Consider the following 13403-nt stretch of genomic DNA (forward strand, 5'->3'; position numbering starts at 1 on the left):
ATTTTTTTAAACCTTGTTGTGATACCATATGTAAATTATAATATCCCATTGATCTAGAACTTTATGTTTTTTTACCATTAAATAGAAGGAAGAAAATATACATTGATCCATGTTTAATAGAGTGTGATTTCTCTCTTTTTTTCTCTTATCTTATTGATGGATACTCTAATCTTTTAGTTTTGTATTTGCTATAATTTTTGATGATATGGGTAGAGAGAGGACCAACTCTTATTTATAAACTAAAGGTGGCTTTCCAGCAAAGCACCAATGGTTACAACCTTCATGTCATAACTTTTACCAATAGTCATAACTATTAAATTCACAACATTTCATTAACCAATATAATTTAATCACTAATATCTTATTATAATTGTATGAGTCATTAATTTCTTACACAACAACATCAAACTAGACTGCCACTAACTTCTTTAATTTTTGAACCGACTATTTTGAAAATCTTAAATACATAAAGAAAAATTGGATAATTAAATCAATTATAACTAATTTAATTTTTAGAAAAGGTCAAATTGAGCCTACCCAAAAGTTGAATTGCCAAATTAAGCCCGCATGAGATGTTGGGCAGCAAACTTTATCATGCGTGCTGACTTACTCTTTTTAAAAAATGGCTAAATTGAAAGCTATTTGAAACTTTTAGAAGCAAAACTGACCTTAAAAGTAAAAAATGACTAAATTGAATCTAATTGGCGAAGTTTGAAAACTAAAATAAACCTTATTCAAGAAATGTTATTATCATAACCTTAAAATGGAGTAAAAATACAATTGCAACTTTAAAAAATAATACTTTATATTCAATTATCAACTACCCTTGACTTAAATTCAATAAATTCAAAAATTGTAACTTACAAGTTGGAAAATCATATCATTGAAGAATCTTTACTAAGAGATTGAAAAAAAATGTTTTTTTTTTATGTTTAATAACTTCAAAAGTTATACATACCGTCATAGTGATTCCTCCCTCATAAATTAAAATTTACTTTTTAAACCATCTAAAAGTTGTTAAAGCTAAAGATTTCTATAATATGAGATTTTCAAGCCAACCAAAAATATCAGAGGACAAATTAGAAAAGATAAAAACTAAATTACTTGAAAATTTTAGAAACACAACTAAGAAACTAAGAAGATGGAAGAAAGGGATTGTCAACTATGCTAAAATGGAAAAACTTGCTGGTAATAGCCATAACAAAACTTAGGGCTTTCTCTTTGATAAAAGAGAGAAGAAAAGAGCACTATCCTAATTAGGAAAGTTTATATCTAAATTATAAATGAATTCTATAAATTTAAATCAAATCTATTTTTAAATTTATATTTTATGTGTAATATAAATAAAAACTCATTTAACTTTTATTTTATCAGTTCATCATCGATACACTAGTGCATAAATACACTAACATCTGTGTCGTTTGATGTGAAATAATTTGATCTTGATCGGTGATTTCATAAAAGGTATTCAAATATATACAATAAAAACAAAAACTAGTTACCTATTGAATCGATTACGAAAAGTTAATTTAATGCATTGTTAGCTTTTATCTCACTCTAAGCTAAGATGAAATACACTCTCATTTATGAGAGCTTTTAACACACGCATATTTATTATTAAGCCTATATATTATAGACAACAAAATAAATAGATCATTTTTAATTATTTATGCTAGAAAAAAACCTAAAATTTGATTATGATGCTGAGATAACCCATAAAAAATTATTAGTGTCCAAGTCAATAAGAAATGTTAAATATTAATAATGTAACCATAATATTTAAAGATTGTATAGTAGTAAAACTGAGGGATTTAATTTTATAAAGAAAAAATGTCTTAGAAATTTATTCACACTGGTTATTTACTCAAGCGTTCTATGGTTATTGTTATTATTTGGTTATAAGTAACAATATCAATTAAGTTTACAAACTAAATTTAATAGAATTCTCTAAAGTATAAAGATTATATATTAGTATAATTTTTTGTAAGAAATAATACACATGTCAATATTTTTCTGTCAAAAATCATATATCTCATAATTTATAAATGTTAGTCACCTATCGCCGCATCATACTGTTATTGCTATTATTTTCATTATAAATATTTTTTGTTTAAAAATTTAAATTTAAACTTTTACTTAAAAATATTTATATGTATAAAGTTTAACTACTAGATTGAATACATGAAATATTTAATTGCAATATATCATATATGATGTGAAAATTTTATCACTATATTATTTAACATATTAGTTATATTTATATAAACTAATACTAAAAGAATTTATAAATTATAAGTTATTATTTAGTTGGAAAAATATCGTGTTAGCTACCATGTTACTTTTTAGTATTAGAATTATTCATTTATTATTATAATACTAAAGATTAAAAGTTATATATGTGCATAATGCTTATGTGTAAAATATAAGTATAAGAATCAAATCTTACATGCTAATACCTATATGTATATAATTTATATTATTATCATAACGTATAAAAGTGCAAATGGAGGGGGATATATTAATTTACTAATAGGGTCTTACTAATTTTAGTTAATTAGATTAATTAAATTTTTATTAATTTAATTTAATAATATATAATATTTTACAAATAAAAATTTATTTAGTATAAGTCTAATTCTAAAAGTCCAACTCTATTAGAATATTAAATCCACAATGATTCTAATCCTAAAAAGTAGTATTTAATTATATTTTAATATTATATTAACTAATAAATTAGTTATTTTAATTAAATAATAATTTCTAATCCTAAAATAATTTTTGTATTAATTATATGTTTAATCTAAAATTAATATAATAAGTAAATAGTTAAAATAAATACTAAAATAACAACAATAATGGATAAATAAAAAGATATTGTATGAAATAAATAACCTACGTAATTTTAAATTTAAGCTTGTAGGCATTTTTTGGTTCATAAAAATAAAAGTAAATATATCAAGATGATACTATAAGTTGTTACGCAAATTAGTAGTGGAAAGAATTCATAGAAAAACTAAAAATATTACCAATTGAAGCCAAATACTAATATAAGCTTATTAATATAGGTTGTTGTATATTCTTAAGTGCATATTAGCTTATAATAATAATAATAATAATAATAATAATAATAATAATAACAACGTAATGATAATAATAGTACTCTAATTGAATTATTGTTACTTAATTTACCTAATACTATAATTCTAGAATTATATAAATTTAATTAATTCATATAAATACTATTTAAGCTTAAGATCAATGAATCTTTGTAGATTCATAATTAATGTAATAGTTTTATATTTATATTTATATATTAAATTATTATTATAATAAAGAAGCTTATTTATAGAAAAATTTATTATAATCAATTTTTATTATTATTTTATACTAGAAATGTTTACGATGCTGAATCTAAAAACATATACATATATATATTTTAAATGATCACAAATCAAATAATTATAGTCACCTGAGTAAAAAATTAATATATAAATTATATATTTCTATTCATTCAAAATTATTTTTTCCTGAATTCACTCAAAACTATTTATGAAGTCATGTGACTAATTTTTATTAATTGATTTTGTTTTTCTATATATTACCATAGGGGAGAAAAAAACTTGATTCATTGGCCCAGTATTCCACGTCTCTTTTTTTCTTTCTTTTCTTCTTTCTCCCTTAGCTTTTCCCTCTTCCCAAACACAGTGTACTGGCGGTGCCCTATTTAGTATTCCAATAGTCCACAGCAAAATTTTATTATGCAATTCGCTACTCGCCAGACGACGGATTTGTTTGGGAAGGGAAACCAATGAGATGATTGCTGTAACTCAAGCATATACCGCAGTAAAAATGGTAATAATGAGTACGGATTTACCAAATCTGGAGAAAAAACAAATACTAAAAAATTGTCACGCCAAAAACTGTGCATGCACGGGCAAACATTTTGACGTTTACCATGTCTTATCGAAAACGACGCCCTCACAGTCTATCTCAAAATTTGTGCGTATTATCCATGTAAGCACCAATGAAAATCTAACACCTCAAGAAAATAGGTCCCATGCTACACGTATCGCCATGTGGTTGGTGACTGGGGATGGAGCAGGTATTGGTGGATGCAAAAGTAGAGAAAGAAGTGTAGGCCCGTGAATTGTGCTTAAAATATGAGCAAAGTGAGTGACGGCTGCGAATGCATTTGATCCAAACACGTGACGCATTTTGGGATTTGCATGTCGTGGAAATTGAGGCTGGCTGATGACATGATAGGACAAAGCAAGCAAGAAATAAAGCAGAATAATCCCTCGTTTTCCTCTCTTCTCCTCATTTTATTTATTTGTGATATTGCTATAGCCTGCAAATAATGATATAGATTTTGGCATCTTGAATTTTTGCTTGAATATTTGTTAATGACTTGTGCCATATGCTACTCAAATTACATGAGGTTGGGATTCATTCTTACCTTTTGTTTTGGAAGAGAGAAAAATAAGAGAAGAAAGGATATAAGAGAAAAAATAAAAAGAGGATATAATTCTTAATTTTTTATCTAAGAAAAACAGAAAAATATAAACTTTATTTTTCACTATACTTAGTATATGGTTTATAGCCAAAATATCGGCAATATTCTTGTTTATACTTGATAGTTTCAATTATCAATTTATGTAATAAATTTTTTAAAGTGATTTTAATTCCATTCCTCGAAAAAAAAGCTCAATATATATTTGAATATTTAAACTTCAGTGATTTGATTATTTTTAAATTTTTTAATAGTTTATATAACCCCATAAACACTATAATTTATTTATTTATTCTTTTGTAATATTTAAATACTTTTTAACGTTTGATTTTATTTAATATTTTCATATGTATTTACATAAATATTTAAATGTTATCAAAAAGTAGAATTTATGTGTTTATTAGGTTAATTGAAAATTAAATTTTTTTATAAACTTTACAAAATAAAATTAAAATATTTATTAAATTATATTGAAAGTTAAAATATTAAAATGACTAAATAATTAAAATTTAAATGTTTAAATATGCATTTCAACAAAAGAAAGTAGAATATTTTGAACCATGAGGTATCACGAGACATGTTAAACTCAATATTTTCAAATTTAGACTGGTGATTGAACTGATGAAGATATTATTACCTGTTAGACCACGAGTCAAAATATTCTAATAAAAACTAATTATATTTTAAAATAATAATTATAATAAATTAATGGTAAACTATTATATTTTAATAGTATCTAACAAAGTTTAAATACTAAAATCTAAATAATCAAATAACAAACTTAAGTAGATGTATATCAATAGAATCATAATTATTATTTTGATTATCAAACCTCTAATAAAATAAAAAAAATATATATAATTTGTAAGAAAATAAATTATAAACATTAAATCAAAATAAAATTGGTGACATTTTTTTGTTAAATGCAAGTTGTAATGAACAAACATAAGATCATTCGAAATTTGATGTTTTAGTTTATTTATTCTTATGTCTTTTTAAATATTTTTTATAAATATATAAACAGACCGGTTAAACCCAATTCAATCTGATTCAATTTCGGTTTAACTACAAATTCAGTTATAATAAATAATTATATCAGACTGGTTACTTAAAACTAGTTACCGAAACCCTGGGGCTCCTTTATACACAAGAAGCCTAAACTCTATATCATAAAACGCTCTTAATATCCGAACAGATCCCACAGTAGAACCCAAATTGAGCACATAACACTTCGGAGGCCCAGAATCACGTTTCCTGTTGGAGAAGAGAAGTAAAATATTGGAGGGTGCTCTCCATTTTAGAAAACGGTGAAAGATTATAAATTAATAAAACTAGTCTGCCTTCCACGATTGTTATTATAATTTTAATTATAAAATTAAATTAATAGATATAATTTAAAATTTTAAAAAATAATAGTAAATAAATTATTTTTAAATATTTTTTATTCTTTTTAAATTCTAAAATTTTATTAAGCAATAGCATAAAAATTAAATTAACATATCAATATAATTAATATTACTATTTTTATGATAAAAATTTATTATATAATTAAAGATTAAACTATTATTGAATATAATATAAAAAATATAATTTAAGATGTTATTTTTGATATTAGTATTATTATCTGATTACAAAACTAATTTATCAGTTAATATAATATTAAAATATAATTAATATGTTATTTTTTAGAATAGAATTAGTATCATTATCTGATTAGAAAACTACTTATTAGTTAATATAATATTAGAATGTAATTAATGTGTTATCTTTTAGAATTAGAGTCCATGTCTAATTAAGAATGTAACTTATAAATCAATAAATTAATAAAAAATAATAAAATTATACATAAGTTTGAATTCCATGTGTCAAAAGCAAGTACACATGTTAAAACAAAAATTTTATGTATCAAAAATTAAACGTACATGCGAACAAAAATTTAAGTTTCAAAAATTAATATATACTAGTCATTCACCATGGGTTGCACGACTATTATTATTATTTTAATTATAAAATCAAATTTATAGATACAATTAATAAAATTATCAATATTAAATATTAACTAATAAAATTTTAAAAAATAATAGCAAATTAACTATTTGTAAGTGTTCTTAATCTTTTTAAAATTTTAAAATTTTATTAAACAATAATTTAAAAATTATTTTAAAAATTATTTATTAATTAATTTTAATATTATATAAATTAATATATCTAAAATTAAAAATTTATTATATAAGTAAAAATTAAGTTATTACTGATTATAATATTACATAATTTAAATTGTTATTTTCTAGAATTAGAATTATTATCTAAGTATAAAATTAGTTTATTAGTTAATATAAAATTAAGATATAATTAATAATGCTATTTTCTAGAATAAATTTAGCATCATTATTTGATTAGAAAACTATTTATTAGTGAATATAATATTAAAATATAATTAATATATTATTTTTTAGGATTATAGTCAGTATTCAATTAGAAACGTAATTTATAAATCAATAAATTAATAAAAAAATTATAAAATTACATATAAATTTAAATTTCATGTATCAAAATAAATATATATATTAAGATAAAAAAATATTTATATGTCAAACATTAAATATATATATCAAAAAAATTTAAATTTTAAAAATTTAATTATAAATTAGTTATATATTCCTAATTCAATTTTACCTTAGGATAAAGGATCACGATTCCATATGAACTCGTGATGCAAGGCGCCCTGAACTAATTTTTTTAACCACTTTAACACATATACTAGCAATTTTTCTTATTACTCAAGCATCTGCATTCCAAACTAGTGCGTGCGATGCACTTACAAAAGTTTTTAGTACTCCATAATATTTATTAAATATCTTTTTGACTCCATAACTTTTTTACTATTTTACAATTTCTATAAAATAGGTTTTTGATCTCTATATAATGTTTTAAATGTATATATTTGAATAATTTGTTTGTATTTCAATTAAAACTCTCTTTATTTAACTTTATGCATTTAAATAAGTATATTTTTAAAACTTTTTGGGGGAGTAACAAAGATAGTATAAAATTATTATGAAAAATCAAAACAATTATAGGAATAAGAACTTTATAATTTAAAAAATTATGAAATTATTTAAAAGAATTTATTTGGTAAAAAGTATATTATGAGAACTTAATAAAATATTTATAAGGTCAACTAAAGCCTCAACTTATGCTCCACTTACTGAAATTTACATCATATCACACATTTGTATACATTAGTAAATAATTATTTATGTGATACAAAATTGCTAATATAAGTGCTAAAATGGTCAAAGGATTAGTTCAGGGTGCCAAATGACTAAAAGGTATAAACTCAAGCAGCTATATATACATTAGGCCAAATAAACTCATAATATATATTTTTAAGCCAAATAAGCCCTTAGCATATAGTTTTTACCACATACTCTTTACAAGGAAGATATCACAAATACTTTTAGGGTTAATCATTATGAAGTTTCTGAGGTTAGGTTATTACATATGCATCATCTTGTTTGATTATCATATTAGTTTATCTCTAAATTTTACTATTAATTAAGTATAAAGTTTCTCTGTCAGTTTTTATGTTAGTCAAACCAATCGACAAACTCAATAATAAAAATTTTAGTATAATGTTAAACTTAATATTAAATAGAAATAAATATAAAGAAATATCTTGTGGTTTTACTGTTTTACAACTTTTAGTATGTGGCTTATTTTTTCAAATAAAGAGAGGTATTGTGGGGGCGGTTCCTGGCGTGCACCCAAGTGTCTTTAGCGACTATGACACTGTAAGGCTTTTCAACCTAATTGGAAATACGCTAACTAGTCTAGAGACTAGCACAAAAATGGAAGTCGCTACCCGAATAAGTCACCGAGACACTTTTACTAATGAGTAACGTTTCTGGATTCCAGAAGGAAGCTTACCCAAACATCCAAAGATGGATCCGAAAGCCAACTTTCTTATTTGTGTATCTCAATCTTTAATTTTTTTGTTTAACGGGCTACTCTCTATAAATACAACAATTTATATTTACAAGCATATAACTCATTATATGAGGTCTTCTTAAATCTAGTCCATTTTATTAAGCCATCCCACGTTTAAAGTTATTAATCTAATTTACTAGTCAATTATGTATAAGGCCACCTAGTCTAGCCTAATTACAAATTGTGCTTTGAGTTCCATCCTTTAAACCTAAATGGACTACCTTTTATATTAAGACCTAGTTGAGTGATCTTAAATCTAATGTGGGCCAATTAATTCAACTAAAGTATGATAAAATCCACTAAGTCTATATGGAATTTAATTTAAGCCAATTTTACCATCCTTTAACCTAATGGACTACAATTTTCAGGTCCTTTAAACTTAGAGTCTATGTGGTCCAGTCTTAATTAAGCAATTACACAACATATATTTGGCATCCATCAAATATACAATGAAAAATAAAGTGTAGGCAATTAAATCTAGCTATTACAACTCTTTTACAATTAAGAAGTTAAAAGCACCTAAAACTAAGTACAATTCACAGATATCACTAAAATACATAAGAAAATCGAAAAATTAGGGTTGGTATGTGAGCAACCAATTGGCTTAAGGCATAGAGCCGATCGGCTCAACACAAAGCCGAATCGGCTTTGCACTGAGTCGATTGGTTGTGGGGGCTTTTTATAGCTGGTTCTTCAATCTCTCGAGTTTCTCACGTCCCAGAGCTGAATCCATATGCATAGGAAGTTAAAAGATCGATTATAACACAAGGAAAACAAAGCAAAAAGTCTAAATAATATTGAATTAAGCAGTAACCTTAAGAAAATCATGCAAACCCTAAAAACCAGTTTGAGAGTAAATGAAAATGGCAGATTTCACGTCTTAATCATGGAACCTTAACAAATAATTTAATCGCAAAAACATAAAGAAAACACAAATCTAATATGCAACCTTAATTGTTTGACTAAAAAGATCTAAAACCTAAAGGCAAACATATTAATGGATTCAAAACCCTATATGTTCTTATTATTAAGTTTAATGCCCATCATGTTCGTACTATCAGATTTAATGTCCAACAGGTTAATTCATAAGAAATCCTATTCTAATCACATAAAACACATAAAAAAGTAATAAACAAAGAAAACCTAGTCATGTTTGTAAAATCATAAAGGAACACAAGGACGAGTTTAATAGGAAATGTGATGTTGATGATGATGGACGTTGGGGAACCCTTAGGTTGTCATTATAAATGGTTGTTCTACGAGTCTCAAGAGACGATGAAGCGGTTGAACTAAAGATCAGATGAGAATCCAGCTTATCTATGATTTGGAAAAAGCTTTTGTCATTCAATGAAAATAATTTTCTAAACTGAGTTCTCTCTTAGTGGCCTATGATAAACTATAGGAGTTGTGTGTTGAGAAAAGAACTCTAAAAGGAGAATCTCTACAAGAAGTACAGGTTAATTAAAACAGGAAATTCTTCGGCTATTAAGAATCTTTCTAGAGAAGGTTTCTATTATTCTATGTAGAAATTTCTATAGTTTATCATCTTCTACATCTAGCTAGCTTGTGTTGCATCATTCTTTGAAGAATCAGAGAAGCTTTTTGAAGACGTGGAGAAAGAGGACCAATCTTCTTCATTTCTTGAAGAGCATTTAAACTTTAAGGGAGTTTTAGTTTACTGTTTTATGAATCTTAAGTCTTTCTATTTAATTACAATGATTGTTGGATTGAGTAGGCTAAGTCCCATAAGTGTTTAGTTTGGCTTTTTACTTATGCATGAACCTTATATATTTTGAGTTTAATGAATGATTTCTTTGCCTTCATATGTTCATTAGTTTCATCTATTATTATTGGTTGACCATCATATCAATTTATTAGTAATATGTGTTATGAAAATATTTAGGTTAAAAGTACTAGAAACATAATCTTTACTTTAATCTATATTGGTATAAGAAACCTAAGTTGCATCATTAGTTTGAGTGACTTAGGGAAAAATGCACATCACCATCTCATTTGTTAAATTAGGGCTTAAGGGAATTAAGGGGATTACTAGGTAAAAGCTACACTAAATGCTATTTTATCATATAGTTCATATTAATCATTCTAGTTGCATAATTATTTTCTGGTTATTTAATTTCTTTTATTAAACTAAAGATCATTTTTAAAATATTGGCTTAAAGTGTTTATATTTATTTTCAGTATTTTGTGTGATAGTTGGTCTTTATAATATATGCTCTACAATTCCTTGTGAGATCGACCTCGTGGTGAGTTTGCCCAAACTACCATTCGGTTCGTATACTTGCGAGTACTAATTTAGACACATCACACATACATATAAATTGAAACTTTTTTCTAATTGTTATATTTAATCAATAAGTTTTCAAATGTGTTATAAATTTTTTTTAATTTATTCTTTATGATCCAAATTTAGAATTTTATTTTCTTACTATTTTATTATTATTATTATTACTACTTAGTTATATATATATATATATATATATATATGAATATAAATATATATTTTATTAGAAAAATAATAAAATTTATTATTAATATGTAGTAACTATGATAATTATTACACTTATTATAATTATTTTTTAAGAACATAATAGGCTTTTAAATAGGTAATAAATTTTTAACATATTCATTATTAGCATTTAAGATCACATTTAATTTTTTTACAAATTAACACTTTTATAAATATATCATGTCACGACCCGATCTGTGGGTTTGTGACCGGCACTAGGGAATGGGTAGGCTTAAGGCCACCAAATCCCGTAGTAAGCCTGACTATTCACTAACTCAATCAAATTGGAATCCGGACTCAATCCAAAACACTTTTTTCACAATTAATCTTAAATCAATGGGTGCTATAAATTAAATTCAGTACGCCAGCATAATTAGGCGAGACTTGAATTTATATAAAATTACAAACTGATAAGTCTAAAATTTACTGCGGAGAATCTAAAATTTTACAAGCTAACACATACCAAAATCAATTACATCAACCCGATGATAAAGGAATCAGGCTGCTAGATAAGAATTGCGGGAAGACTAATAATCACCTGAAAAACAGTGAAATTGAGACTGTCAGTCTCGAGAGTGAGTTAAAATCATATATCCCAAAAACGAATATAACACTTCAATAAAATATTTGCTTAATTTAAAATAAAAATATATGTCATGCTATGCTTGTGCAAAATAAAATAAAATAAATTTTTATTTCATACCACGGGACGGAGCACCTCAATAGAACCCTAGCCCCATCACTAACAGTCTCGACTCTCTCACTCCAACAGAACTGGCGCCGAGAGAGCGAAGCTCGACTAGGATCCTTAAATCCAGTTCAGTCACTTAATTATCACTAACACTCTTAGCCTTTCGTCTCTCTTACTCCAATAAGACTGGCGCCCAAAGAGCGAAGTTTGACCAGGATCCTTAAATCCAGTCCGGTCACTTAAGTTCCCAAATAAGCCGGCGCCTAGATAGCAATGCTCGACCAGAGACCTTTACTCCGGCAAATAACTGTATTCAGCCCAGAGAGCAATACTCGACCAGGGTAAGTCCTAAATTTACCGTTTTAAATTTACCCTTTTACCCTTTTGTTATCAATCTCGAATTCATACCGGTGTGCACGCGGTCCTGATGCAACCCATCAGATGACATGTTCTGCTCCCGTCCCATCCCGAGTCAACACGCAATCAATAAAATCATAATGCAGGAAAAAGAATATATATAAAGAGTGAATAAATAAATAATTAAAATATTAAATCATATGTAATAGAACTATTTCATAAAATCTTGGCATTGACACATATAACTAGACATATGACTTTAACTCACAACTTTGACGACCTCCTAGCTCTGCTCCGATGCCTTGGGTGGAGCGAGCTGAACTGACGGATTATCTAATCATGGAAAATAATTCAATCAATAAAATTAAAACATTTGATAATTAACCCTAGGTCTAGACTCCTAGGACTGATTTTCTAAAAAATTTCGACTCGAGTAAATTCTACCGAAAATTCGGCAGAACCTCCCCTAAACATGGACGTTTACCCCCGTTAAACGGGTTCAGGACCTGCCAGAGAACACTTCAAATATTTCAAAAATTCATTTTAACAAGAGTCGGGTCCCCAAGACTTCATTATTTTTTCCGATTCTGTCACACATCACAAATTATGACTATTGGCAGACGGTCCGACAAACTATTTATTTTAACTAATAAATCTCACATAATTTTTCTAATATTCAACATAATAATTAAATACATAACTTTTTATAAATGAACTCTAAAATCTACGGGCTAAAAATTTACCGAGAAGCTTGATCACTTGGTCGACTTACCTCCAACTGCTAGAGTCCGATCGACGATCCGAGCGTGCCTACGGACTCGAGACGACGTGCTGATGACGATCCCAGCTTCCGATCTGACCCCCGATCATCTGAAAATATTTACGGACGATCTCGGCCGTTGATTTTCAAACGGAGTCCGATCGCCACGAAACCGGTGCCATTGGAAAGCTTGAGCTGAGGGAGTCCGAATATGTCATCTGATCAACCAAAGCTCGCCAAAGGTCGTCGAAAAAGTTACAAAACTCAGCTATCATCTCCTCGCCGGAACTCCTTCCTCCGGCCACCAAAGCGGACACCGCTACTCCCAAAAGGAAGCCCTAAACTCACCGGTCATTTTGAGACCAAAAACGCCGCCATTGGACGTCGAAAACGCTCGGAATGGCGGCAAGAAAGCCGCTGCCGCTTCCTCGCGTTCTCCTGCCGCCGCCACGCACTCGGCCTCTGCTCGGTCGAGCCTCCCCCGCTCCTCCGCCAACAATGCAGCGCCTCCCTCTTCTCTCTTCTTCTTCCCCGATCTCCTTTTTCTCCTTTTCTTTTCTTTCTTCTC

This window comes from Ricinus communis, chromosome 7 (genome assembly GCF_019578655.1).
Source record: "Ricinus communis isolate WT05 ecotype wild-type chromosome 7, ASM1957865v1, whole genome shotgun sequence".
NCBI classification, from domain to species: domain Eukaryota; kingdom Viridiplantae; phylum Streptophyta; class Magnoliopsida; order Malpighiales; family Euphorbiaceae; genus Ricinus; species Ricinus communis.